Here is a 6,000-nt window from a genome sequence, read left to right on the forward strand (position 1 = left end):
AAAGAGATTTTTTTTTTTAATGTGCCCCCCTAAAACTATTTTCTAGTTGTGCGGCCACTGCTCCTGTTGTCATATTTTGTTACGTACTAGAAGTAACCATAAACAACGGGCCCAGCTAAGTTCCAATTATCATACTAAAAAAAAAAATGCCTTGCTCACGGAAATAAAAAAAAAAGAAAAAACTTTTAATATTTAAAAATCGAGGCCAATTTAATATCAAAGTAGTAATTTTGTCAATTGTGCAAACAATCAGCTATTTTAAAGATTAGTGGGAATAAAATATTAAGCTCTGTACGGCTTAATTAGTAGTTTCAAATGTATGTTAAAAAGTATTTAGTAAATTTGAGGATATACTGGTAATTTATAATTTTGGTAGAATGCGTATTATTGATGTATTTCCCCTCCATCATTTATTTTCACCTCAGAAATAATGACATTGATAAGGTCTGTCACGTAGGTGAGATTCACGGAGGTGAGGAATTTTCCATTAATATAGGCCTAATAGATACAATTTTCAGGGAATTTTTTTTTCTTCGTTGCTACAATCTGCACATGTAAAGCATATGAAAACATGTTCACTTCTTTTTTACATTAATTTACATCCCTGAAATTCAAACGGAGGTGAGAAATCAGAATAACCATACTAAGTTTTTAAAGCGAAAATCTATCTTTTTGTTTTTCGACAAAAATCTCTCAACTTCAACTATGGCTGAAAATAAACAAGGGGGCTCCCTTGTATCATGGAAAATAAAATTTGATGTCATTACTGCCACGTGTTAATGAGGAATGGCATTTTGTGTTTAGGTAACGGAGGTGAGAATTTATTGTGTGACATGACTTCTTGTCCCACTAAAACGAACTAAAACACAATATTAAAAAACTAAATATACTTAAACAATTAGTATTTGAGACACTTGTGAAAGGAATAATCAATAAATAAGTATATACTTTTAATTAAACAAGTTATTAAGCAACATAAACAGTCACACAAGGTGTGTGACATGCCACGGAGGTGAGAATTCACATGTTGTGAACCAAAAATATATTAAAATAAAAATTATTGTTAAAAAATTGTTGCAGTTTTAAATAGATATATTTTTAATGAAATTAAAAATCATTGTTAAATGAATTGTGTCCTTAAAGTGTTTAAATGCTGTAAAAGGCGTTTTCCCTGAAAAATTACTTTTTGAAGAATGACCCATAAATTAAATGCTAAACGTATTTTTTCCATTTTATATTTGTCGGTGTTAACTATATTTTCCCTGAACGCCAAGAGAGGCAGAAGACATTTGCACGACGGCGCCGATCAGGCTTGGCGCGGCCCTGACTGTTGTAGCATTTAAAACAGAGTTAATTGTTTTCTAGTAAGCAGCTTTAATTTTTTTCTTCCCCTCTCCCTTTCTTTTCTTTTCCCATTTTTTTCTCCCCCCTTTTTTTCTTGTTCCCCCTTTTTTCGGGGGGAGGCGGGAGGGGCCCGGCGACATAACTGACAAGGGGCCCGCCTTGGCTCTCTGCGGCTCTGCTGCACGGTCCCTTAAATTTTTAAACTCCTTGAGGTTTTGGTCACAAATTTTTCAAATTTTTTGTGCTGGAACTGTTTTTCACAGAAGATATTTTTCTCTAAATATAAGTAAGGAGACTTAGGGTCCGTATAAAACGTTAGATTTCGTATTTTTTCACTAATTTTCATTTTAACTTCAAATATCTTAACTTTGCACTTTTTTTTGACCATTTTTGCAATTAAAAGTGTGGATCTAGAACGAACTGTTGCGAAAATAGAGGTCTTGTAGGCAAAAAGAAGAGAACAAGCTGCATAAAAAAGTACATAACGTTGCAGTAGTTGACCATACTTTTTAACGAAATTTAGCAAAAAATAATAATAATAATAATAATAACTTTCATTTTTCCCTGAATATAAAGAAAAATTTATTAAAACTTCAGTTCGGATTTCAGTGAGTTTGGATTTTTGACGTTCTAATGTACAATAGGGAAATGTATTTCAAAGTTCCATTGATGCAAAATCAAAAGCAAAAAAAATTCGTATCTTTAATGAATTTCCGAAGATTAAAGCATGTAGTACTACAAACAATTTTGAAAAATTGTTACCATTCCTATTATGTTTTGTTATAAGTTATAAAGTATTTTTGTTATTATAAAATGATAAAATTCTTGTTATTAATATTTTAAATATTAGTTGAGACCCCCTAATATTCGGTTCAATATGTATTTATAAAAAATTAAACTTATTTCTATTTTAAATGTTTTGTACAATTAGTCAAGTGCACACGGGATAAAGTGAAATGGTTCATTTCTCAGTATTTAGCAGTAAGTTACCGCCCCTAAGCCAGGGCTAAGGCAGAATTGCATGCAATATACCAGACGTGCCATAGACCAACATGCAATAACCGGGCTGTCTGATATATTGCATATAGTTCATTTCATTTACTTATTCAATCATTTTATTAAATTACTTACGCACTCGTTTATTAATTCCTTCATTTACATATTACTCCATTTAATAATTCCCTTTTTTATTTAATCGTTCTTTTATTTCCTTATTCAATCGCTATTTTATTCAGTAATTTTTTTTTTATTTAAATGATTAATTTATTTATTCATTTATTGTTTCATTACCCTTTCATTTATTCATTCATTCTTCTTTTACTCATTCATTTGTGGTCAAAAAACTTTTTGATAATCAAATAGAAAATATTTCTTCAGAAAAATATTTTATTTTTCATTTGACCAAAAGAAGAAAAAAACGTTTGTTTTTTGGAAGGTTTAAATTTACTACCAAAAATAAGAAAAAATGTTTCAAAGCAAGTTTAAATGTGAAAGTCTTTGCTTTCTTTATTTAATGGTATTTTCAGGAAAAAAAAAATCCAATTTTTCCATTTTCAAAACTATTTCATTGGGCACCACATTCCCTTACTTTACTTAGACCAAAATGCCAAAAAAAAAAATAAAAATAAATAGATAAATAAATAAATAAAAACAAATATTCTCTAAAATCTGCACTTGAACAATATCACTTGAGTTTTAAAAAAAAAATAACCTTAATGAAATTAGTTAGGCTAAAACTATGTAATAAACAAAACGTAAAAGCACTAATTTTTGTTTATGTATAAAAGAAGCAACATATTCTTCCTGCATGAGAATTATTAGAAAATTTTAAAATATTCTAAACATTGCCAATTTTTATTTAAAAAATCGATCTTCATGATAATTTAACGCAGTAATAACAAATCTCGAAAGAAATTTACTCGCAGGGCATTAAAAAAAAAAACTTTTTAATTTCCTTTAATAAATCATTATAAAAGTTTAGTATTGTACACGTACGGAATTTGCTTTAAGAAATTCGAACAAGTTTCAGTTTAAAACTTAAAACGATTACAAAGTTATAGAATATACATTACAGAGTATTTTGCTCTTCTATGGAGTAATCCATGAGGACATTTTTCTACCTATTTAAAAATATATATATCCGCTCGAATTCAAAACAAAATCCGCGGAGGAAAAACAACAATAGAGAAGCGCGGGAAAGAAAACTCACCTCTCTATCCTTTCACAGCGGCCCGAATCGCGGTCTCGAAAGGACGGCTGCCAACTGGATGGAATTGGCGACAGAATTTGGCGGGGTAGCGCTACGAATGGCTGTCACTATTTTCGATCGTGAAATATTAAAAGTTTTACAGCAGTGGTCAGTTTAGTCAATTAGCAATATCGTTTTTGATTCTGCGTTTTGTACTTTTCCATACTTTAAAGGGTTCCGGGACTCATTTTGAAAAATATTTTTACAACAGTTCAGGGAGTTTTGATAGCATAAATATATATATATATTTTTTTAATTTTTATTCTATTATAATTTTTTAAAAAAAGGGTTGCTTTAAATTGCTAAAACTAAAAATATTTTTGGTCAATTTTAAATTTTTTTTTCAAAAAATTATGCACAAATATCTAAGGTTTAATTTTTATTCGGCAATTTAAGAAATATTATTTCCATAAAAAAAATAGAAAATATTTGAAGAAAAATTTCGAAAAATTCAAAGATACTTAACTGCAAAAAATATGATTCCCCCCCCCTCCCCCCAATTTTGCCGAATAAAAATGTAAGTAAACTGTTTGTAAAAGATATGCTCCACATTTCATTACTTTATCTTTATCAGTTCTTGACTTATAAGAGTTTGAATGCAAAAAATCGTGAAAAATTGCATCATGAAGAAAAACACGTTTAAAGTCTTAAAGTTAAATATAATATTAGTTAAATACATGCAACAAAAATAATTACATATTTCGTTCTAACTAAGATAGAAACAAGATTCAAACGTAAGCTGAAAAAAAAGAGAAGCTTTTTAAATGATTTTTTTAAAAAATTTCAAAATTTGACGATTTTTGTGTCCTGAACCCACTTAAGCCTTCTTTTACACATTTATTCAACTTTGCGAGATAGTAGGCTTAAAAATGAGATAGCAGGATGGTACCTCTGTAAAAGTTTTTTCTCTACCAACTTAGTGTCAATTCAGAGAAAACAACCTGTCCTCGCTGTAACGCATTTCGTCAGGCATCTCTGAATAAGGCAAATCGGACTAGTTTTCAAACTTTTTATAATTTAATTTTTGTATATTTTATTTTTAAAAAAAACACTCCTTGCAGACTTGTAATTTTAAATCCTTGTTAGCCGCTATATTTCACCCCAAAAGGTGCTATTGACGGCGAAAGTCACAAAACGCTGCATTTCATATCTCGGTGAGTATTAGTCGTACTAATGTCAAACTTTTTCTGTTGAAATTACACATTTTCAGTGGAGACTATTCTTCTATATTTTTCCTTTTTCTGATCCCTCCCCATGCTTGACGAGGAAGCAATATTCCCAACAAAAACAAAATTACACATGCAAAAACTTGACGACCATCCCAATGTCTGAATTATTGCAAAAGCAAAGCAAAGAGCGAAAATTGAAAGTTATTTTAAAAGCCTTGCTTGAATTAATTACAAATATTTTATTTGTTAACAAACATAAGATGGCAACAGTTAAAAATTTTAAATCATTGAGATAATATTTCCGATCATTTCCATACAATTAAAATCACGAGAAATACGCAGACGACAATCTATTACGATTTATCTTTCTTATTGTTGCATTAATAAAAATATTTTTATTCGCAAAAAAAAAAAAAAAAATCAACACCTCTTGGAGCGATCGGCGTCAAAATAGAACCAAAGCCTGTTTACATATGGATTCACATATATTCCAAATTTCAACCAGAACGTAGCATTACTTCTTGAGATAGGGCACTCAAAATGGAAAAAAAGAACGGGTGATTGCGCTACCCCCTTTTTAGCTGTTGACACAAAAATAAAATCAGTTCTTATACCCACTAAGGGCTACTTGCCGATAAATTTTTCTTTCATTCCGTTCATTATTTCTTGAGATACAGCAGTCACAATTGACGACAAAAAACGTTCTATAGCTCAACCCCCGTTTGAGTTATTGACACCAAAATTGAATCAGCACCTGTTCCTGTTAATACCAACATATGGACCAAATTTTGTTTGATTCCGCCAGTTACTTCCTGAGGAATAGCAAGCACGCGTAACTCGAAAAACGTCCCATTGCTCCACCCCCCTTGGAGGAATTCGCGCCAAAAACTAATGGGCACAAGTTCACATAGGGGCACATATGTGTACCAAATTTCGTTCGATTTCATGCGGTAGTTTTTGCTGTAGAGCGGCCACAAAAAACTGGTCACACACAGACGTGACACACACACACACACACACACACACACACACACACACACACAGACAGACAGACATTTTCCAAAAATGGTCGAAATGGACTCAGCACACCTCAAAACGTTCGAATCCGTCAAAATTCGAAATTCGAAAATTTGCACGAATCCAATACTTTCTTCTATATATTAGATATAGAAGAAAGTAAAAAGAGAAACGCGGAACTAAATTGTAACAAAATCCCGCGTCTACTAATGTAAACACCGC

General features: G+C 31.0%; 1 protein-coding gene across 1 annotated transcript in view; it reads right to left on the reverse strand.

The window, feature by feature from the left end:
* LOC129225818 (tolloid-like protein 1) overlaps positions 1-3,578 on the reverse strand; it is a gene marked incomplete at its 3' end in the record, with an annotated part of 126,022 nt that extends 122,444 nt beyond the window's left edge. The window contains 1 exon segment of the mRNA XM_054860332.1: positions 3,554-3,578.
* Between the last annotated feature and the right edge of the window lie 2,422 nt (positions 3,579-6,000).

This window comes from Uloborus diversus, chromosome 7 (assembly GCF_026930045.1).
Source record: "Uloborus diversus isolate 005 chromosome 7, Udiv.v.3.1, whole genome shotgun sequence".
Classification (NCBI taxonomy): Eukaryota; Metazoa; Arthropoda; class Arachnida; order Araneae; family Uloboridae; genus Uloborus; species Uloborus diversus.